The sequence below is a fragment of the Ursus maritimus genome, unplaced genomic scaffold (genome assembly GCF_017311325.1).
Source record: "Ursus maritimus isolate PB19 unplaced genomic scaffold, ASM1731132v1 scaffold_27, whole genome shotgun sequence".
NCBI lineage: Eukaryota > Metazoa > Chordata > Mammalia > Carnivora > Ursidae > Ursus > Ursus maritimus.
In genome coordinates, this window is record NW_024425230.1 from 34,651,558 (window position 1) to 34,673,996 (window position 22,439).

The 22,439-nt window shown below is 54.3% G+C and overlaps 1 protein-coding gene and 1 long non-coding RNA gene across 2 annotated transcripts in view; one reads left to right on the forward strand and one right to left on the reverse strand.

The window, feature by feature from the left end:
* Window positions 1-2,035, reverse strand: part of LOC121105548 — a 4,449-nt gene extending 2,414 nt beyond the window's left edge. The window contains exon 1 of the long non-coding RNA XR_005838139.1: window positions 1,895-2,035. This is a non-coding gene — a long non-coding RNA (uncharacterized LOC121105548). The remainder of the gene's footprint in view (window positions 1-1,894) is intronic.
* The window catches only part of ANP32A (acidic nuclear phosphoprotein 32 family member A), a 36,358-nt gene that overhangs the window by 647 nt on the left and 13,272 nt on the right, over window positions 1-22,439 (forward strand). The window lies entirely within an intron of this gene.

A 22,439-nucleotide genomic window follows, 5' to 3' on the forward strand; every position in this document is an offset into this window, starting at 1 on the left:
TCTCTCTCTCTCTCTCTCTCTCTCGCACACACACAATAAGTTTTGGGCTTCGCGAGTCCGGTTTAGTTTCTGATAAATGTGGGCCGAGGCCCCCGGGGAGAGCGCGTGGGGAGGGGGCTGCAGTGGAGTTGGGAATGGCTCGAGTTTAAAGTGCGTCTTCATTTCTTTGCAGTGATGAGGCGAGAGACGGGGGAGCCATATTTGTAACTTTGTAGTGTTCGTGAACGCGCCCTTTCTCTCCCTCCCTCCCTTTCTCTGCCTCCCTTCCTCTCCTCCTCTTTCTCCCTCACTCTTTCCACCCCACCTTCGGGCCAGATGCTGATGTTTCTTCCTTTCCTTCCGAAGGGAGGATAAATTGGAAGGGGGGAGGGATTTTCGAATGTGCAAAGGCACAGATAATCCCCGCGCCTCCCCACCTCGAGCGATCGCTATTGCAAGTTACCCAAAGGCTACGTCCCGGTCCCCCCTCGCCCCTGCTCCTTCCGGCCTCGCTAAGATGCCAGCCTTTGAGCCCTCGCGCCCCCCGGCCAGTCTTTCTCCAGGGTGGGCTCTTCGGCAGCCATTCGGCGCCTCGTTAATACATGGGCACGGGAAACTTTGTCAGGACGCGAGCTGCCCAGACCTGGTGCCCGTGGTGGGTATTGGCTGGGTCCAGATTTATGCGGGCATAGGAAACACGCAGCTCCGGGATGGGAGTTTGCCTTCTGGTCGCCGTTATTGATTGGGCAGCGGCGGGAGTACGGCCGGAGGAAACTTACACGGATGGGAACTGGGAGGCTCGGGCCAAAGCCCACCCCCAAGGAGGGGGAAGGTGAGGGTGGGTTACTCGAACGCTCGTTTGTATTTCTGCCTCCCTCTCGCTTTCTAACAGTGTTTTATGTGAGTTGGCGGCTCAGCGGAGGAGACCCCGGCTCTGGGGCGGAGACCCTGGCCGGCTCCCCTCCCGACCCCTCCGGAGACCAGGGCGGCGCGGGCGGGAGGACCCCTCCTCCAGCCTCGGTGGCCAGGGTTCCACAGAGTTGGGAGTTTGGGTAGTGCTGTGCGCTGACCTGTCGCCCCTCCAGCCCGTTAAAAGCCGAATCCCTGGCCAAGGCAGGCCTTGCTTCCTCTTTTCTCTAGTTCCTCCCCCAAACCTGAGTGAGACTTTTGAAAACAAGATCCTTTTTGTGCCCCCCCATCATAACGCAGCTGTGGACTGTAGACGTGCAGTGCCTTATGGCGCGCAGGGCGGGGAGGGGGTGGCGGAGGGAGGGGAGGGGGTGCCCGCCGAGAAGGCAGGAGTTTCCGCGAACAATTTGCCGGCGGTTTGCCTTTCTCTGGCCGGTTTCATCCCGGCTTAGACCCCGAGCCGGAGGATTTGGGGGCTGGGTGTGGTGATGGGGGAGGGGGCCGGAGCCGCGGTCTTCCCGCGTACTTTCCGGAAGCCCCCCGTGCGGAGGGGGAAGGGCTCACAGTAGGGGGCCGGGGTCGTGGCGGGTGGGTGTGGAGGCGCGGTTCGCCCGGCCAACCCCAGCCACACGGCTGGCCAACTGGGAGCGAGATCGAAAGCGGGTCGAACCGGCTCTTTAAACTTCCCCGAGTGTGTGCTGGGGGAGGGGAGCGCGCCGCCCCGAACTGGGAGCGATTTCTCACGCTTCGCCCCCTCGCCTCCGAGTCTCCCAGCCCACTCGCCTGCCCCCTGCCTCGAGGCGGGGTGGGGCGCGGGAGGGGTTGGAGGGGGCACTTTCTGCACATTTGGGGAGGAGGGGGAGAGAGAAAGCTAGCTAATGAGGGACAAAAGGGGTGGGGGAGGAGGAACTATTTTTTTTAACCGTTCTTAAGACAAACAGCTCTCGGAGAGCGCCCCCTGCGCCCCTCCCCGCCGCGCTCCCCCCCGGGGCCCCCACACACCCACCTTCGGAGCCTCTCCCAACTCGGATCCGGGGGCTGGTGGCCACGCCGCGACGCCGAAATAGGACGAGCAGCCATGTTTCCCGGGTCTCGCGCGGCCCGCCCCGCCCCTCCCCCATGGCGCGGCCGGCGCCGAGCGCGGGGCTGCGAGTGCGGGCGCCGGGTTCCATCCGGCGCGGGGCGCGGGCCGGCTGGCGGGCTGGCGCCTGGGCGGCCGGGCCTCGTGCGCGCGGGTCGGCGCGGGCGCGGCGGGCCGGCCCCGGGCGGGCCTCCTGGCTTCCCCAGCTGCTGCGGAGCTCGCGGTGTGTTGTTATTATTATTTTCGTGAAGGCCAGGCCCGCCGGAGGCCGAGCCCGAAGGGCGCCGAGGCGTTATTGGGGGGCAGGGGCGGCCGCCGGGGCCCTGCTCGCCTGTGGCACGACTGCCGGGCGCCGGGCTGCCATTTTGTCACCGTGGCTGTTGTCGCTGTGGGGGGGCGGGGTGCAGAGCCTTGCGCCATCGCCCCGACGGCCCCGGACGTGGAGGCAGCAGGGGAAGCCGGCTCCGGGGACCCCCGGTGGTGCTCTGGGCCCCTAGGGGGGGTTCCCTCCCCGCGACAACGGCCTGAGGCTCTGCTGGAGCGTCGCGGCGGCGGTCGCCCTGGGAGGGCGACGATCCTCCCTCCGAGTGCTCCCCCCCCATCGCGCTCCCTACCTCCCCCGCCCCTCTTCTCGCCAGTGTTTCGCCCTTCCTCCCGCTGGCGTTTTAGACGTAGTTAAATGTGGCCCTAAAGACGTACTGGTCGCCCCGGTGTTTGCTCTTTCGGAGGAACTGATAGGAGGGCTGGGGGAGAAATTAAACATGAGGTTTCTTTTTCGGGAGGGGGGGCGCGCGCGCGACTCTAGCGGCCCTGAGTGGAGCCAAGGACAGCAGCCGCTTACCCGGGAGGGACGAGTTGTCGATGTGTTGGGGAAACGCCCTCCGGGGCTGGGCTCTCCGGGAAGGTAGGTCGCGCTCCGGGTTTCAGGTGGGTGTTGCAGCGCCCTGCCTTCGCTAGGGGAGCCCCCCCCTCCAGTCTTCTGCCCCTCCCCCTTTCATTTTTTGCCTTGGGGAAGGCAGTTTACGGTAGTAAATGTAACCCTAAACCGAAAAGAGAAGGGAATAAGGTTTGCTTTTTTAAAAAGTAAGTGATGTCTTTCTGCCGACCGCCTTTCTGCGTCACGTCTCTGGCTTCTCTCCGGGACTTTTTAAAAGCCGATGTCAGTGCTGGTTAAGCACCTGACTGGTTAAACTCTGGTGTCTGCATGAGACTAGCTTGATGGCAGAGGCTGCCCAGGAAGCCAGGTTTTAACTCTGACCTTTGGAATACGTCGCATGATGTTTTTCAGACTGACTTACTGCCTAATTGGGTTCATGTAGCCTGATATTAACTACAGTTTATGCCAGCCAACCAGGGATCCACAGGCAGAAAACTGAGCTCCAGCTCGGTATGGTCATGGCCGGTTATGTTTTGTTAATGCATTGCCGCTGCTGGTAGTTTTGAGTCTGGGGGCTCCATGGTGAAGCTGAGTTTTGGAGCCCCCACGGACCTGAGTTTGAATTCTAACTACTACGAAGAGGTAGGATAAGTTAACCTCCTCTTTGAACTTCAGTTTCCTCACCTGTAAGAGGGGAATGGTGATCTGGTTTAATGTGTAAATGACCAAAGTGGCTCAATCTGGCCCTCGGTTGCTCAGTATGTGATAGTGTTATTGGAGAAAGAACTGGGGTGCCACGAGGCACAACTTTGAGTGGCTCTCTGGTTCTGGACAACAACAGCAATAATAATAGTGAATGCTCACACAGCCCTACGCTGTGCCTGGCACAGTTCTAAGTGGATTAGACAGATCAATTAACCTAGTCCCCACAGCTGCACTGTGAGGTGTAGGCACTGTTATCCTCCTGTTACACACAGGGAAACTGAGGCATAGAGAACTTATCACAGCCAGTCTGCGTACTCAGCCTCTTAGTCTCTGTGCCCTCCCCTGAAGCACCCTTTTCTGTCAGACACTGAGGGGAAGAGCATTTTCTTCTCTGGTTTTTAAACAGTGCCACCTTACGAGAGATTGGGTTTCCTGTCATCGAAGGTACTGACGAGAACCCGGGATGGCCCCCAGGTTGAAGATACTGAGGTGGATAGTCGGGACCAGGGGCTCTGATACGGGGGAAGCCGTACACTTTCTGAGTTCGGTTTAGAACATCCCATCTGTTTTGGCTGAAATAAGTCTGTCCTTTTAGGTGTTGGGGTATACATTTTGGGTGATGAGAAGATCTCAGGCAGTGATCTGTATGGGATTTTGCATGTAATGCATTTTCCGTTTTTGCCTGTCACCGTCTACAGCCAGAAAACTGAAGAGAATTGGCGTGGCCTCTGTACCTAAGATGTGGTGTACTAATAACACACAGATCATCTCCCTTAATTCTCCTTAACAACTCGTTAGGGGTAGGCAAAGCAGTGTGACCTCCTCCATGTTGCGAGGGTCACAGCAGGCAACAGAGTTGAGTTCTTGTCCCGCTGTTAAGCCAGGGGCCCCTTAAGTTGGACTGTAGGGACTTTGAGGGTTGTATAGTCCATTAGGTCCCAAACGTGGCCCTTCCTCAGAATCACCCGGGGAGCGTGTGAAATGCAGACTCCGCAGGGGTCGTCAATTTCAGGTTCAGCTGCCTGTTTGGTGTCCTGAGCTAAGAATAATCTGTAGCAGAAACATTGCAGTCAGTTTGAGGATTTGGAACACTTTAACTTTGAATCTCAGTGAAGTGAAATGTTATCCCCCCAAAAGAATTCCACTTGTCTCTTAGATGGTTATAACCCTTCCACCCCCCCAAACTGTATATATTATAGTTGAATTTTGTCAATAAAAGAATTGTGGAAATTTGTTTTCTTTCATTATAAAAGTGCCTGTGTAGTATTGTTACTTTTCTCTCTAGATACAGTTTATTGTCTGGCCTTTTACAGAGAAAGCTTGGTGACCCTTGGGTGGGAGGCAGTGGGATCGAGATCTGGGGTGTTTTTGTTTGTGTGTGTGTGTGTGTGTGTGTGTGTGTTTAATTTTTTATTAAACATGGGCAAGCCATTCATTTGGGTGGTGCTTTAGGAGTCTTTCCAAGTTCCTTTTTGTGTTGCCCTTTAACTAGTTGATGCCTGGTGGAAATCGGCCTTGCTCAGAACCCCCGTCAGAAGTGAAATTGTCCTTGTTATCAGTTTAGAATTGAGCACCCCTTCTATCTAGAAGTTCTGTGCAACCAGCTAAAATTCCTACGCTTGCGTACTCCGAGTATTTTAAAAGGTTTTTGCATCTCTTGTAGTTAAACGGTTACTCTTAAATTTCAGATGTCTTAGGGCTCTGGGGCCTGCAGAAGGTGTAGCAGCTGTGTCCTCCATGGCTGACATCAGACCCTCAGCACAGATCGTTGAAAGCCACAGATAATCCTGCAATCTCTAGTTCTGCCCTGCTGCTCTCCCACCATGCGTGTTTCCTGGGGAACATACCAGCAACAAAGTGGCTTTGAGTTTCAGAGCCCTTCTTTCTACTTCTAACCTCTCCTGCCTGAGCTCCTGAGCCGAGGGAACAGATATAAGATTGGCCAGGCCGAGGGGAGGAGATAAATCCAAGGGGAGGAATCCCAGTTCCCGTACATTTGGCCTGTCCTTTAAGGACAGCAGGCCGCAGACCCAGTTCCCTGTCTGGGCTGCTCGCGCACCCCCAGCCTTTCAAGGTGACTGCCTCTAGACTTCTACAGTCCTTTTTATTTGTACAGGCACCTACCTGAGCTTTGGGTGGTCATCCCAGAGCTTCAGTTCAATTTAATGACAGCACGTTGAAGTAAGAAACTTAGGGCTGTGGGTGACCCTTTATAGGTATTGTAAATAGGGTACTCCTCAGAGGTCTCACCACTGTACCTGCCCTCTCTACCTTGGGAGAGGAGCTCAGAGCTTGTTGCTGAGTGGTGATGAGCCCTGGTCGAATGAACTTGGCCCAATTGTTTGGCCTGAATTCTGACATGAAGAGGAGGCTCATTACTCTGGTGTCCAGAAGGGGCTACTCCCTTACAGATGGGTGCTGCCGTGCCTCCCCACCCCATTTTGACCCGCCCACCCCCTGCTCTCGCTAGATGTCTCCCAGGAAGTACACCCCACCAGTCCCCCATCACCACTACCTTCTTCCCACAAATACAGAGAAACAGGGACCTGACTTTGAATCTTATAATCTTATGTTACATTGAAATACAATTGTACAAATGATAAATACCCAACAATGATGTTTTCATTAAAGAGATGGAGTCTGGCAGGGATGGAGAATTGCGAAGGCATCTGTTATTCAGAACTTGTCATTTAATAAAATTTGTTGAAACAAGATGAGCAAAGCACCCATGGCCCTGGGCCACCTGCCCGGACATGGAAACAGCCTCCTCATATAGAACCAGTAGTCCTGATGATATTTGTTAATACAAAGTCTGTAAACAAGATAAAATATCTTTGTTCTGCCACGCCAGGCCCTGTCTTGTGCCCACTGGGCCACACCCTGCAACCCCCACGTTTGCACCCAGATTGATTTTGCTGTAGCCGCACAGCTGCCCTGGTGCGCTCCTCTGTCTTCTTTACCAGAACTTGCTCCAGGCAGCAGATCTGAAAGATCAGCTTGCTTCCTCCTATCACTTACCCTAATGTGGATTAAAGTGAAGCCTGTCTTTCCCAGAGATGTTTGTGTTTGGGGATTCCGGTTTGGTGAGGAAATCAGCAGAGGACTATTAGAGACTTGGGTGGTGTTCTCAGTTTTGCTATTAACTAACTTGGATGAGCTGCGGGGCTCCTGGGGCCTCCGTTTCCTCCACTCTAAAATGGGAGTATTGCATTAGCTTGGTGGCTTTCAGACTTTCTGGTCCTAACATAAAAATACGTTTCACACCACTATCCAGTGTGTATATACTTACATGTTACACAGAACAAAGACAAGATGCTTCCTTACTCCATGGAAAACACTTCTGTTCATTTAAAAAAAAAAAAAAGTTTACTGGCTTTGACCTACAAATTGATCGCATTGCTTGTGATTATTTGAGGGACATTAAAAGATGAATATTAAGCTTCCTTCGCACTCAAACATCTTGTGGTTTGATTTGGGAGAATGAGAGAATGCCGATTGTAGCTTTGTAAGCTCCCTTCACTGAAGGTCAATAGCGATTTCTCCTGCTTGTAAGCCAGGGGTCCCCGTGTTCTCAAATGGTACCCCTTTGGTTTTGTTCCACCTCTTTCCCACCCCAAACCTTCTCATGGCATTAAGGAATCCTTATCCTAAGTTCCTACCCCAGGTGGATGCCTTCCAAGGTTCCTGGTTATGCCAGGGGCCCCCAGCCAAACACGCCCCTCCTTCTCTGCACACTCATCGCCCGGCGCCCTCCATCCTCGCTGTGCCACACACTGTGCAGGTTGCCCGCCGGCTCCCACATTTCCCAGCACAGAGGAGAGACCGCTGGGGAGAGAGGAGAGTGCCTTTGGCTCCCGCTTCCACCCAGACTACCTGGGTGGTGCATCCCGCCTCCCCCACTTCAGCCACAGCCCCTCTTGTCTCTGCAAAGTGATGATAGAACAGTACCTACCGGACAGGAAGCGCTCAGTGAATGATAACCGGTATTGGTGTTCTGGTCCGTTCCGCTGGAGCACCATCGTGGGCATTCACTTAAACACACACACACACACACACACACACACACACACACCTATGTTAACAACGGACACATTATATAAAAAAGTCACATTTGTTTCAATGAGAAAAGAGGTTAGAAGCTAGAGATTCTAACTTGGCAGAAGTCTTTTTCCCCACAAGCAATTCAATAGTAAATGTGTTGGGGCGCCTGGGTGGTGCAGTCGTTAAGCGTCTGCCTTCAGCTCAGGGCGTGAACCCGGCGTTCTGGGATTGAGCCCCACATCAGGCTCCTCCGCTGGGAGCCTGCTTCTTCCTCTCCCGCTCCCCCTGCTGTGTTCCCTCTCTCGCTGGCTGTCTCTCTCTCTGTCAAATAAATAAAATCTTTAAAAAAAAAATAGTAAATGTGTTGTTTCTAGATGTGAGTGGAGCAGTGGCATCTCTGCCCCCCAGAGCAGCCCCAGCCCTGGACCCCAGGCAGTTTCTAGAGGGTAAGGTCACCGCCCGCCCTCTCCCCAGCTGTGCCTTTGCTCACTGCGCAGGGGGCTGCGTCGGACCCCCTCCCCCGACTGCCCTCCGACCCTGCCCCCTTGCCTTCCCAGCCACCCTCTCCCCTCTCCCAGAAAATCCACACCTTTCTTCTGAAGAAATGCCTGGACAGAATCCGTGCCCAGCCTGCCATCCTTGGGGTCTGGTCCACTCCTGCCGCTCAGTTCCCTTTCGCCCCCTGGGCCCGTGAGCCCCGCTCCGCTTCTTTGGTCCCTCTCAAGCTTGGGATGTTTCTCCCATCTCAAAGCAAACAGAAAGCCTGGCTTGATTCTTCCTTGTCACCGTAGCTGCTGCCTAGCTCTGTCCCTTTTTATAGTCAGACTTGCCGAATTGTCTAGAACCACCTTCTCCATGCCCTCACTTCTCTCACACCTTAGCCCTACCCCTCTGGTTGGCTTCCTGAACAACTCCAGAAAGACACACTCACTGTCTTCCCTTACGGTTTCTGCACCCTTGACCTTCCTGAGAGGCGTTCCCTCTTGCTCTCCCTTTCTCCTGTACGTCTCTTATAGCTTTGGCCACTCCTTGTTTCTGGGGTCCTTTGTCCTCCTCTGTGTGGCCATGAAGTATTGTGCCCAGGCAGGGCTGGGCCTTGGGCCCTCTCAGTCTGCGTTCTCCCTCACTGACAGCAGAAGGGACTGTGCTCTGTGTGTGATCTGATGTGGGCCTTCCATCCCCGAATCCCTGGCTCAGCTCAGGACCCACCCGATGTCTCTACCTGAGTGTCCAGAAAGAAGCCCTGGCCTCTGTCACCTCCATCCGCCCGCAGATGGACCCAGCTGATGTCCCTGCATCAAGGCCCCCTTGAGCCATGCTTCAGACTTCAGCCAGCATGCTCTCACTGAAACACAGGGTTAGCTGGGTCGCTGTGCTTCAGATCCATAGTGTTCTTAGGAGGTGGTCCGAGAGCCTTGTGAGACCTTACTCAGGTCCTGCGTGGACTGGCCACGGCGTGCTCACATCCCCCGCCCCTCCGTGCGCTGGCCTCACCACCTTTATTCCCACAAAACTACTCGAGGCCCTAACTGCCACCGCTGTCACCCACTTAGCATCTAAGTGTCTCCACCAGCTCCCTCAGCTTCCACCCTCCTCTGCTCTGGGTCTGGTTCTTTTGTTAGGAAACTCTTACAGAAATGGCCTTCACAGTGCTTCAGTTGGTAATTATACACTCTTGAATGTGTTTCCATGAGCATTTCTGTCCCCCTGTGTAGCCATACGATTTAAAGGCTCCGTTTTTGGTACACGTCACCGTGTCACCTCGGCGCAGCACTGGCCGTGGCACATGGTGGCCATTCTAGAAATGTTGGTTGAATGAAGAGACCAGGGTGCTCCTGTGTTCTTGTTATTGTCATCACCCTCTGTCTGGAAAGCCAAGCACAAGCCCCTTAAACAAAGCATCGGAAACAGTGTAGGGTTCATTGCGCCCCCTGCCCCAGCTCTCCCCTGGGTGAGGGAGCTTCTGCCTCTGGGTTGGTGATGCACACTGTCTTAGTGCCCTGGGCTCCTCGGATGTTTCTGGTTTTCACAGCCCTAGTGTAAAGAATTTGAACCGCAGCCCTGGCTTGTCTAGCTTTCAGATGATGGTTTGTTCACATGCACCACGTATACGTGTGCACCTGATAAGACAACACCAAAAAAAGTCGAACCTCAGAAATATTTAAACCATTCAGAAATATTTAAAAGTCCTGATATTTTCTTCCTGTGCGTCACTGGACTGTGTTGGCCGATGCACTCGGGAGACTACTGCTTTCATCTGTGGCTTATGTTATTTTTAATTTGGTCATGAAGGTCCGTGCTGTGTAAGACGTGCCTGTACTTTACCCAGCACCCTGTCCTTACTCAGAACTTCCAGCTCTGGTGTGTGATGGGTTAGGGGTGGAGAGCATTCTTAACCCTTCTTTGCCCAGCAGGGGAGACGCAGCGGTCTGCGGAGAGCCCCAGCAAGGGGAGTGTCCAGGCTCTGCAGCAGGAGCTGCTGTCTGCTTAGGCTCTGCACAGACCCCCCCCACCCCCGGCCATCCCTGAGGGTCCAGCAAACCCCCGTGCTGGTCTGCAGATGTCTTGTGAGGCTCACAAGCGTCTGAGGTGAGAAGATTCCAGGAGCAGCAGATGGAGGCCGGCCAGGGTGGGGAGAGGAGGTTTTCTCCTCCTTGTCCTCAGGCCGGGAATAAGGGAAAGGCAGAGGGTCAGCTGCAGGCTGGAAGAACAGGAATGGAGGGTCCATGAAGTCTGGAGGAGGAGGGCCTGTGCTCTTTCTGTGTGCACCGCGTCGTGCTGGGACTCTGCAGTCAGAAGTGTCCAGAAGGTCTCGCTCACTGGATTCTGCTGCCTCCCTCAGAAGTCATGAGAGAAAGAGAGAGTGTGTGTGTGTGTGGGGGGGGAGGGTGCTGGGGTTGAGGCAAGAACCTGTTATAGTAAATTTAAAGGGATTCCTTACAGATTTCTTCAGGGACATGTATCCCAGGGAGGCACGCATCCCCCATTATGTAACCAACTTTCTCTGTAGCTGCTGGCCTCCCCAGCGGGCCCGAACGGTGTGGCGGTGAAGGGAGGGAGGGTGCGGGGAGCCCACTTTCGCTGACCCGGCCTGTGCGCCCAGCACCCGGAATAATGCAGGGGGTTCCGTGAACGCTGCGTAGGCATCTGGGTAGCAGCTTGAATGTGCTGAGCCCGGTCCCCGTGTGCTGGCTGGGGAGCGGGTGACAGACGGATGCCATGAGGTCTCTGTGCTGGGGTTGGGGAGATGGAGCACGGACCGGAGAAAGAAGGAATGAGGCCCGAAAGGCAGACTTCAACCCCAGCTGCGTATCAGAGCCACCAGGGGAGCATGTTAAGAAATCCCCAGGCTCTACCCAGCTACAGAATCAGCTTCCGAGGGTGGGGCGCGGTCGGTGTATTTTTAGACTGCTCTAAAGGGGGCTCTAACGCGCAGTCAGGAGCCGCCACATTCAGGCGGGGTGCAGAACTTCGCAGCAGGTAGGAAGAAGTAAACTGAGCGGGTGTCCAAGGAGAGGACGATGGAAGAAGGGAAAGAGGAAAGGGGTGTGGCATTCCAGCCGCTGGGGTGCCCGACTCTGGTCCTTGGCCTGGCCCCCTCACGCCCCCGCATTCCAGCTCTGCACACTGGTACCCATACTGGTGTCTCACGGGGCTGTTTCTGGGGCTCCCAGTGGTATGTCTTGAGCAAGCCCAGAGTTGGCCCTTCCTCCATCCCCAGGGGCCTGAAAGGCCAGGGGGCCTTTTGTAAGGAGGAGGGGAGCCCAGAGCCAAGGAGGCAGGCGTCGCGGGCAGTGCCCGAGCTACGGTGCTCCGCTGTTTGAGGACACCCAGCAGGTTTTCCACGAGCCTCGGCTGCCTGGTCTGTCAAATGGTGACTCACAAAAATACCTGCTTCCCAGGGGTTGTGGTCAGGACTGAAAGAAATGTTTGTGCCAGGTGTGTGTCGTGGATAGCCCCTGGAGGCTGGGAGACTTTAACCAGCCCGGGCTTGAAGGAGCTGTTGGAACAGGGTTGGGGAGGGGGCGGCCTGTCTGAAGAAGGCCCTCGCTCGGTGGCTGAGCCTGAGTGTGGTGGGAGCAGTTCTGCGGAGAGCTGTCTTTGCCTGCCCCAGAAGGAGGCCTCCCTTGGAGCTGCTCTCGCAGGTGGGAGGGGGCCGGAGGAGCCCCAGGCAGGAGACAGCCCCAGGTTTCTGTGGAGGTGGGGCTGCAGACATCCCCTGCCCCAGGGCCTCCCTCTCCTGTCGTTAGGGGGAAGCTGCTCTCTGCCTGGCTGGTCTTTTCTGGGGCAGTAGTTCTGCCCGCAGACCCTCCTGTGTCTCAGAACTCTGGGTCTGCCCTGCTCGGGCCTGCCTCTTCCATTCAGATAGCTCCCGAGAGGTCTCCTCCAGGAAGTCTTCCTCCACGCACTGGAAGAAAGGGTGTGATTTGCACCCCTCCCAGATGATGCCAGGAGGTAGAGGTCCCCAGGACTTGCAGCCGTGCTGTCCCCTGAGCGCATCCCCATACCACCTCCCTGGGGCGTGCATCGTGGCTCAGCTCTCCGTGGGGTCAGGTCAGTGTTCTGACATCCCCCCTGCCGGAGGGCGCTGTTGAGGGCTCGCAGAGACAGGCACGGCTCCCCTGCAGCTGGGTGCACCAGGACGGCTGTGTGATGACGTCATGCGTCTCCAGCCTCCCGCCTAGCTGCCTGTGGGAAGGATCTGTCTGTTCTGGCACAGGGGCCTCCTCCATATGGACGGCCAGGAATTGGCCATCACAGTCACCCAGGGCGTTCCTGCCACTTCTGCGTGTCTCCGTTTCCCCATGGAGATTTGGGGGCACCGCGGGCATGGCCGAGGGAGGGTGGGCAGGCATGCACGCTGGTACAGCTCCCCAGCTGTGTCTGGGAGGCTTGAAGAATCCTATCTGCAGAGGTTGGCCTGCTGCCATCATGAGTGGTTCTGCTCCTTCTAGCCCCCGTTTGCGGCTGTGTTGCAGATAGGCCTCTGTGTGTCTTGGTCAAGAGTGCTGGTGTGTCTTTACAGTTAGGTGTGGTCTCTGAGTCTGGGGAGGCCTGTCCTAGAGTAGGGCTCTCCACGGCTGCTGTTTTGGGTGAAGGTAGAGGCGCTGTGGTCACAGGAGCAGAAGTGGAATGCTGTCCTCCTAAAGTGAAGGAGTACGTGGTTCAGGGCAGGCATTTGGCCTCTGGAGGCACTTGGGAGCCTTCCCTCGGTTCCAGTGGCCAGTGTGGTCACTGCCAGGAGCGGCCACAGGGGAGGATCTGATGTGGAAGGGAAAACACACGTCTGCATTTGACCAGTGGCCATAGACTCAAGCGAGGTATGATCCTGGTCTGCAAGGTGCCCACTGTCCTGGGAAACCAGACTTGTGTCGGGCAAATGTTCTGCTAGCCCTGGGAGGCCTGTGACGGCCACAGATGTCTCCAGTGGGAAGCAGCACTTGGCCGGCTAGCATCTGATGTTAACCAGTTAGGAGGGTGATTTTTGCAGATAGAAAACGCTGTGATGGGGTCATTCATCTTCCCATGTGGATTGAATGACCATTGCACTCTGGGTCTTCTCTAGGCATTCTGGATACAGCAGTGGACTAGACAAGCTCATCCTCTGTGCTGCCCACATGGGGCTCCTGTTCTGCTGAGAGATGGTCAGTAAGCTAAAGGCAAGACTGCTGCTGTGCTAGGTCCCAAGAAGACAAAGCTGTGTTAAAGGGAAGGTGTGATCCAGGAAGGCCTCTCCGAGGAGGTGGCATTTGAGCAGTCACTCGAATAACTACACTGGACATCTGGTCCCGGCAAGCCAGAACCTTAGAATATCTGACCTCGAAGTACCTACGAATCATCTTGCTGATGGGCGAGCCGAGGCCCAGAGAGGTTAAGATGCAGATTCATGACGCGAGAAGTAGGAAAGATGTGGTAGAAGAGGGAGACAGCACATAACTGGCCAGTACTCTGCTCACACCAATGTTAGGCATTTCCCCGGGACACCTGACCCTCTGCGGTTTCGTCCCAGAGCGTCTTTCCTTAGCCTGTCAAGACTCAAGCTTTGGAAGATCGGTACTTGCAAATTTGCATTTGATAACAATAGCAGACTTATTTTCTCATTTATGGCTTTGTGAGTTGGGGGGTGGGGGCAGAAAGTTGCAACGCATCTTGTGTCCACCAGTCAGCCCTCCAGGCAAGGGCTGACCCCTGGTGTTGGTCTTTCCCTCCCGAGGCAGAGATGTGGCCCAGTTTGGGTGACCGCAGGCTCCTGCTGCCGTGGGATTTCCATGGTTCTTTTTGCAAGAGCCGAATTTCTCTGAGGATCCCATTGCAATTTGGGGGGGTTCATCTGGCCCTCCCAGCCTAGTTCGAGGGTCCAGGTGCCTCTAGGTGGTCTAGGGAGACCCTACCGATGCCTCTGACCAAAGCCTGTGAGGTAGGACTCAGAGGGCCCCCAGGGCTTATTTTCAGGGAGAAACACACAGTAAAATCGGGTCACAGAACCAGCCCTGACCCACCTCTTCTCCCAAGGACCAGTAAGAGCCTTAATTGGCTGATAGTTTTCATCTAGAAGAAGGTGTCCTGCGTGAAGTTGAAAGGAGCTTCTGGTGAAGTAAGACTTCATTAATTAGCCTGTTAGGGAAATTATTATGGGGGCTGGATAAATTTGATGACCACTGTTGTCCTTTGGGCTTCTGAAAGGAAGGCACTAGATTTTCATCGTTTCACTAAATTTTGAGAAAAATGTAATATCTTTTGCAAATATCTTGTTTGTTTCCAAGTGTTGAGTATCTGTGTGCCAGATACCATATTTATTCTTCTTTAATCTGTACAGAAATGCGATAAGTGGGATTATTCCCACTTTAACAGCTGAAGGAACTGAGGTTCAGACAGCTCGTTAAGGAGCTAGTTCAAGGTCACATCCTACTGAGGCGCTGTGCTTGGGTGCCAAGCCAGGCCCTTGACTTCAGAGCTACCCTGGATCTTTACTGTCACTTCCCGCATCTTCCCAACCACTTTGGGGCTGCCAGTAATACGAAAATGCTCTAGATTCCTGACTTTCTTTCTCTTCTCTCTAAAATCTGCTGCCTTTGTTTTTGCCCAGGAGGGTGAACATAGGATACCAGCATTTCTGATTTTAAAAACTTTAATTGTGACACAGAACACATTAAAGGAAATAAACGTGAAGTTCCATGATTTTTCTCCTTTGGATTTCCCCCCCCCAAATGATCATTTTACATTGTCAGGGAAACCCAGCAAAGTCAACCCTCCGTGTACCTTCCATTGGCTTTCTGTGCCAGGGTCTTACTTGTCTGCGCTTCCCCTCGCGGCTCCGACATAACTTCTAACACGAGGGCTTAGGCACACAGAGGAGAAGCAGACCTGGGGGGCCTCAGGACTACAGAGGGTCTGAAAAGTGGGAGAAGACCAAATCCTTTTCCAGTAAAATAGGCTAAGACAATTAGGGGCTTAGGTGCTGCCCCCAAAACGTAAGTAGCAGTGCATTCCAGCTTTAGTAAGAAGACCATAATGCTGGTTGTGGGAGGGGTGTGGCAGCGCGTTTTGCCTGCCTTGCCTTCGGCAGGTCCCACGCAGGACCCCTCCTGGGACGGGAGTCAGGCCTCCCCCTTCCTGAGCACCTGCTGCAAGCCTTAGATTATGTTAGGTATTTGGCAAATGATACTTTTTTTGATCCTCTAGAATACCCCTAGAGTATACATAAGTTCATCTATTACCAGATAGGGAGGCTGTCCCTTGGGGTGCACAGAACTGCCCCTGTGCGTTCCTTCTGCTTGTCCGTCCAGACTGGACCGTCCGGGGGGTAGAAGGCAAGATGCCTTTATCATTGGGTCCCCGGTGCCTGGCATTTGGTAGATTCTAAGCATTAACTGAAGGAATGAAGGTGAAGTGACTTGTCCATGTAGGTGCAGTGGTGAATCCATTAAATTGTAGGACCCCAAGGCTTGGGGACAGCTGCTCTGCGGGTCAGAAGTAGGATCTGATTCCAGCTCTTAGTGGCTGATAAGTTGGGTGAGCACAAAATGAAGTATGCGGCCACTTATCTAAATTGCGACATTATTGTAGCGAAAGACTGGAAGCAACCCAAATCGTCATCAATAAGGGACTGGTTAAGAAACATGATGGTGCATCCACACATGGGACACGATGGAAATGAGAACGATACACGAGCTTCACGATAAAAGCAAAGATCAGTATATAATATGCGAGTTTGGGGTAAAAAGGGAAAAAATAAGATTTTGAATTTGCTCGTATATGTGTCAGCAAACTCTGGAAGGATACTGAATGGGTGGGACAGTTAGCTGGGCAGGATGGGGGGAGAATTAACTGTGTATCTTATGCTTTCTGGTTTCAAAGCGATGAGACTGAATGTTACTCAAAAAATTAAAAAGAAAAAAAATAGTGGAAGTGACTTTGGCCCCGCTATTCTATTTATCTGGGCTTCAATCTCCCCATCTGAACAATGAAGTGATTGGGTTAGAACAAGTCTTCGCGTGGAGGGAAATGTTGTATATATTCGGTGTATCTCTGGCTTTTGTGGGCATTTCCAGGAGATGCTGACCCTTTCCGAGGCTGGTATGCAGTCCCTTCTGTTGCTGGCCTGGACCTGGATGGGCTCAGGCTGTCCGAGAAAGGCTGGGGTGATGCCGAGAGCAAGCGGCCTTCCGCAGAGGTGTGGGCCTTGTTCCTGTCCCCATTCCTTGGTAGTTTGTCCTCTGAACACCCTGCCCTGGTGTGACTCAGGTGGTTCTTCCCCCAGACCGGAGGATTACAGTGAAGAGAGACTGTTCTGGAGCGTTCTGGCAAAGTGCTGCAGTTTAATAGGAAGAAAAATGGCAGAATGTTTTCCCAGGTTATTTTTAATGCTTTTCAGTTCAGCAAACATTAATTGAGAGCTTAAGTGCGAGGCAGTGTGGGGGAGTCAGAGCTACATAGCACCTCGTCTCTGCTCTCTGGGGTGCGAAGTCTTGGGTGAGAAACCTGAGTGTAAAATCCCTCCTCGTACCCTCCAGGACTGCACGGTTCACCTCATCTGGTCCCGCAGAGACTTGTGGGATTGGTAGGAATTCTCCCCATTTCACAGATGAGGAAATGGAGTCTCAGTGAAGTGTTGCCCAAAGCCACACAGTTTCCTAAGTGGTAAGCCTGGCACCAACCAGAATTTCTCTGCTTCTCATGAGCCCAAACCCTTCTAGTCAGAACATTCTGCCACAGGATGTTTCCCGGAGGTGTGTGGCTTAGACCCCTTTCTACCTGGAAATTCCGGGTGAGCACAGCCTTAAATACGCCTCCTTCACCAGTTTCCTTTATGGAAGGGCAGTGGAAATCTCAGGCTTCTGGTCGCATGTTGAGTCTTATCCCCCTTTCCTGTGGTCCCAACAGTTGTGCCCTCCAGTGCCTGGGAAGCTCACCACCTTACCACCAGTTACGTGCAGAATGTCCCATCTGTGTGTAAGGGTGGATGTGACAGACAGCAGCTTTCTTCCCACCCCATCCTCATGCCACCACTTCCCTTCCTTCCCTTCCCTTCTTCCACGAATTCTGCTCCTGCCACCTGTCATCCTAGCTATTTCCCAGAAGAGCCGCACATGCTCCCTGCTCGGGGTCTCTGCCCTCCCTGGCTGTTCCCTCTATCTGAAAAGTTCTTCCCTGGGACTTCACTTGGCCTCAAGTCCCTGCTGGAAACTGACCTTGGGTAGCTCTTCCCTGGCCTCCCTTTCTTAGAGTGGTATCCCGGCCCACTGTTGCCGTTTCCTGGCTGGTTTTTTCCTGTGTGGTGTTTGTACGTCTTCCATGCAGCTCACATGTATTGTATTGTATCTCACTCCCTGCTAGGATGTAAGCCCATGACGCCTGGCTAGTTTCGCTTAGCGCTGTATGTATCGCTCACTGTATCTCTAACGCCGTATGTATCGCTCACTGTATCTCTAACGCTGTATGTATCGCTCACTGTATCTCTAACGCCAGCCTAGCCCAGCATCTAACAGATACTCTGTAAATATTGTGGAACGAGTAAATCGCCCTGTGGCCTAAACCAGTAACACTTCTTTAAAGAGGAAAGAAGCAAATCATAGCCTTTTTTTTAAGAGGTGAAAAAGACCCAAGGCTTCTGTCTTGGCAGAGCTTCGCCATATAATATTAATTCCTTTAGTCATCGTTCGGCACCGGGTCTGGGTAGAGGCCTCTGCAGACGGTCACTTAGCAGCCTCTGATTTGTACGCTCAGGGAGACCGCTCGCGGACTTTCCAGAGCCGCCCGTTCTTTGTGGGATGGTCATAACGATTTAAACACTCTCTCGTAGTTTACATGGGGCCGAAAACGGCCTCGTTGTAATTCCTGCATGCTGATCTCGGTTCTCAAAGTGCTGGAGAACACGGAAGAAGTGGACTTCTGCGTGCGTATGACACGACTTCAAATGGTTGGAGAAAGATGGCTTGTGGCGAGGCTCCCCCACCCCCTGGCCCGAACATCCCTGGTTCCCTGACGGTCCTTCCAGTGCTGCCACTGTCAAGGGCCTTCCCACCCTCGGTGCCTTCCTCAGCTTCATTCAGCTTCGAGGTTCAGAACTTATGGTTTAGTCCCGTGGGGGGAGAGTGCTTTGGGACCCTGGCCCAGGAGGGGCGGGGGAGGAACCTTGGCCCTTGTTGACTTGTCTCTGTCCACACAGCCTGGGATGGCCTCGGTTGGTGAAGACAGAATTCAGTACGTTCTTCTTCACGCCGTCTCCTCAGTGCTGGGGCCCCTCCCTAGCTCTTCCAGAATCATAAAGGTTGTAAGGTCTTTGGTTCTGGCTTTTAGCATTCTGAGATTATAGCAGCTAGAGTAGATCTGCGAAGAACAAGGAACCCGACCCAGACCCTATTTTAAAAGGCAGTAAATACTGTCAAATACAGGGTCAAGTTCTGTCTTCAGAATCCCCGTGAAGAGGGGAAACTCTGGAAGTCAAGCAAAACGTGCCGAGCCTTTAGCTGTATCGTTTCTTCCCTCTTTCTCACTGCCTGTGGCTTTTTTAACGGTCCGTCTGTCTGTCCCTCTGCCTTCTGTGTTCCTTCCTCCCGGCAGCCCCTCGCTTCCCCGTTCCTCCCTGGCCTTCCTGCCACTGCCCCCCCTCCATGCCCGGCCAGTGGGCAGACATAGGGAGCCCACGTTTGCCCGCGGCCTCTCCTGTGCATCCCTCACTAATACTTTGACCGTAAGCCTTTCGTTTACAGACTTAGGCACATGTCGCATCTCTCTCGAGGAGAAAGAACTGACATTAAATTGCTTCGTATGTGTGACCCTTGGCTGATTTGTTTTGTGGCCTTGGAGAGAAGAAACGTCCACCCCCAGCTTTAGGCTCTGGTGCGAGATTGGTTCCCGCGTCTGCCCACCTCGGCGGCTTCCAGTGGGTGGTTGGACGGGAGGGCTTCAGTGCCACGCTGTTTGCTTGCTTCTGTCATTGCCGCTGCCACTGTCATCTTGGGTAGAGGTGGCAGGGAAGTTGGCCACTGAGCCTTTCTCTGCCCCTTCTGCACCTCCGGCCCTGCTGGGGTGTGTGCGGACGCAGGAGGGAGGGGGTTGGGCCGGGATCAGGAGTGGGGCTGTTTTCCTTGTCCTCCTTTGTTTCCTCTGGCTTCAAGGAGTTCACCCCGGAGAGGCCTGTGACTTTGGGATGTGGGCCCTAAATTGGGAGAATGGAGAACAGCTCAAGGACTGATTCCATAATGGGCTAACTGTGTGACCTTGGGTGAGTCACTGGGCTGGTTTCCACCGAGCTTCATCAGTTGCCTGAGGAGCTGGATTGGATCCAGTGGTTCCCTAGAGGTGGTGATGGGGTCCTTTGCTTCTCTGAAGTGTTGTGGAACAGCCAGCTGTAAATTCCAGCAGAGGCACATGCAGGGGCTGTGTGAAGCGGCCCAGCGTCTGAGTTTGGGTAGTGTGGAGTCTTCTCAGAGGGGTTATGCTGCTGGGCCCGGCTGGGCAGAGGCTTGACCTGCCAGCTCATAGATCCCCAAGGAGTGAAACTGAGCAAGCCAATGAATTAACGTTTGTTTTGTGGACTGTTCTGCCACGTCGGGGGTTAGGGGGACAGGGTAGCTGTCAAGGTCCACATGGGACCCGTGGCAGAGACCCCGCGCCATCTTTTCAGACCCTGCTGACCTGAGAAGACTCCAGAGGCATTTCCACAGCAGACAGCCCCTGCTGTCCACAGGTGATCCCAGCGGGGCTAAAGATCTCCGGATCTGATGTCAGGAGCCCAAATCAAGCACATCAGGCAGCTGGGACAGAGAGTCCAGGAAGCCATGTTTGTTGATTTGCCTAAGAGTGGAATTACTGGGATGCTTTGCTTCGGAAAGTGAATAAGGGGTTGGTTAACCTTTTCGAATCTAGAAGATTCTTCAGAGCCATTGCCCACCCCCACTCCATTTTTTGCTCTGGCTTGAGTGACCCGGTCCAGTTTGACCACTTAGCAAGTGTTTACTGAAGGCCAGCCCCTCTGGGCAGGGCACCAGTGGGGAACACTGAGACCTCAGACCTTGGTAAGGCAGTGTGTGGAGGAGAGACCGCAAGAGGAAGGACTGCCAGGTGCCCTGTGGCCAAGCGGCGGCTCTCGGAGGGCCCTGGTGGACAGGGCCCGTTTCCCCGGGAGAGGGATAGGATGGGTAGAATTCCAGTCGTCTGTGGATTCAACGAGGTGATGTCTGGGGAAGCACTTCGTCACCTGTCACGTGGGGAGGAAATGCCAGGTGGTGTCACCACGTTGGCTGCAGGGCGGGGAGGCTGGCAGAGAGGTGAGGTGGGGACAAACTGCCTTGGGAAGAGGCGCAGGGCATTTGGTCTGGGAGCACTGGTGGCTGGGAGGCTGGGAATCCTCCTCTGGCTTTGCAGTCCCCGTGGCTGTTAAAGGCTGTGGCCCAGGAGCCACGAGACATGACAGGACATGATCAAAGCAGTGTTTTAGGGAGATGGGCCAGGATTTGCCCCTCTGCTCTCCGGGCCTTCCTTTTCCGTCTCCTCGCGGCTCTTCTGTTGCGCGGGGCCAGTGCTATGGTGCTTTAATGAGATCATCGTGGACGGTGGGGGTTTCATGAACCACAGCATTGTCGGACCGGGAATTGGACCCCAGGAGCTGAGCTGCCTGCTCCCCGCTGCCCTGGGAGATGGCAGACATCAGATGGGACGACGCCAGCCTCCTGCATTTGGAACCCAACGCCCTCGGCCTCTGGGGGCTGTTTTTGTGATCCTGGTGTGTTTTAAGATACTACACGATTGATTTTTGTGTTTCATTAATTGCCTGGGGCCCCAAATTTCCTTTCTGGCATCCCTCAGTGATGAATCCTGGGCTTTTTTTGGTCCATGAAATCTCCCACTTCCTTTTGGGGAATAGAGGCTGAGTTTGGATGATAGGTGGGACTAAAAGTATATGGACCCACAGAAAGGGGGCCTCCTGTCCGTGCTCAGGCTCCATTGTCCAGTGTGTGAAGTAGGGGACTGGCAAAAACCCAGAAAGGGATGTGACTTCCCCCAAGACTCACAGCAAGTTACTGGCAAAGTAACCAGGGTCCATCCAGGTCATCAGACTGCCTCATGAGGATCCTAGACACTGTCCCTCCACGTGTCTTGTCCCCCTTTCCTTCTGGTCCCCATTTAGATACCACTGCTGGGACCAGTGCCTTCACTGGACTCTGCTTCAGACTCCTGCTTCATCACACCCTCCAGGTCTAAAGGTGGGAAGGGGCAGCCGCAGAGAAGAGGTAGCCTGCTAGACTGCTGGTTCCAAAACCCCATCTCTCCCTGTTCCCACTACACCCCCTTCCCCTAGCAGAGTCAGACCAAGACAACTCCTCCCCACTTCCTGGGCGCAGACAGCCTTCTGGACCTATTTTCTGTTGCTCTGGGAATACTTTCTTCACGTACACTTAAAGCAGGCAGGGAGGGCCCGGCCAGGGGCTAGGTAATCAAGGAAGCCTTCCTCCAAGAGGCGGAATGGACAAGGTCTGGAAGTGGAGTAGAGTCTAGACTGGTCCAGAAGGGAGGAATGAGGTGTCAGGGGAGGAAAGCAAGGGCGGAACATCAGGGAGGGGCCCCCGCTCTGCTGGGGGTTCACTCGCTAAACAGGCCCATTGGACAAGCCCGGGTTCTCCAGCCACCCGGCACCCTCCAGGCCTCCAGTGACGGCCCAGTCTGTCCTTCTGGCTGGAGAAAGCATCTGCAGCAGAACCAGCGCCTCTGTCTTGGCCAGGCAGAAAGCAAGACCTCCCCACACCCGTTGGAGGAGGTAGGGAGCCGGTTCCAGGCAGCGCGGGAGCCAGTCACAGGGTTTATGTTAATGCGGGCCCTCCCCCAGCCGGCGCTTAGCCTATTACCCGGGCCCTGGCCGACAGCTTAATTACGCTGCAGCGCGCCTCGGCTTGCGTTCCACGGTTCCCTAAAATAATAAGGATGGCGTCACCGACTTCCCGCAGCCATGTGCTCCCACCCGTGCCTTCCGAGCTCTATTGTAGGAAACAAACAAAATCCAGACACTCAGATGCTTTTTTCTTGGAGAGATTTTTTTTGGTTTTAAGGTAACGTGGGGACCCTGCCCCTTAGTTAAGATTTTTAAAAAAGATCTTTAAGGTGCAGGGACCAGAGTCTTAGCTACCAGGCGGCTGCAGAATATCCTCCCATTAGCAGAAATTCGAGAGCTATGTGGATGATGCCACAGTCTTCCACCGGGGACGGTGATTCTGATCAGAGCGATGGGGTAAGGTGCCGTGGCAGAAGAATCACGCCGCGCGGGGTTCCTGGGCTCTGGGCCAGCTCTGGACCTTGCTTTTTCCTCTGCAGAAAGAGGGCTAAACTGGATCAGCGTTTTACAAGCTG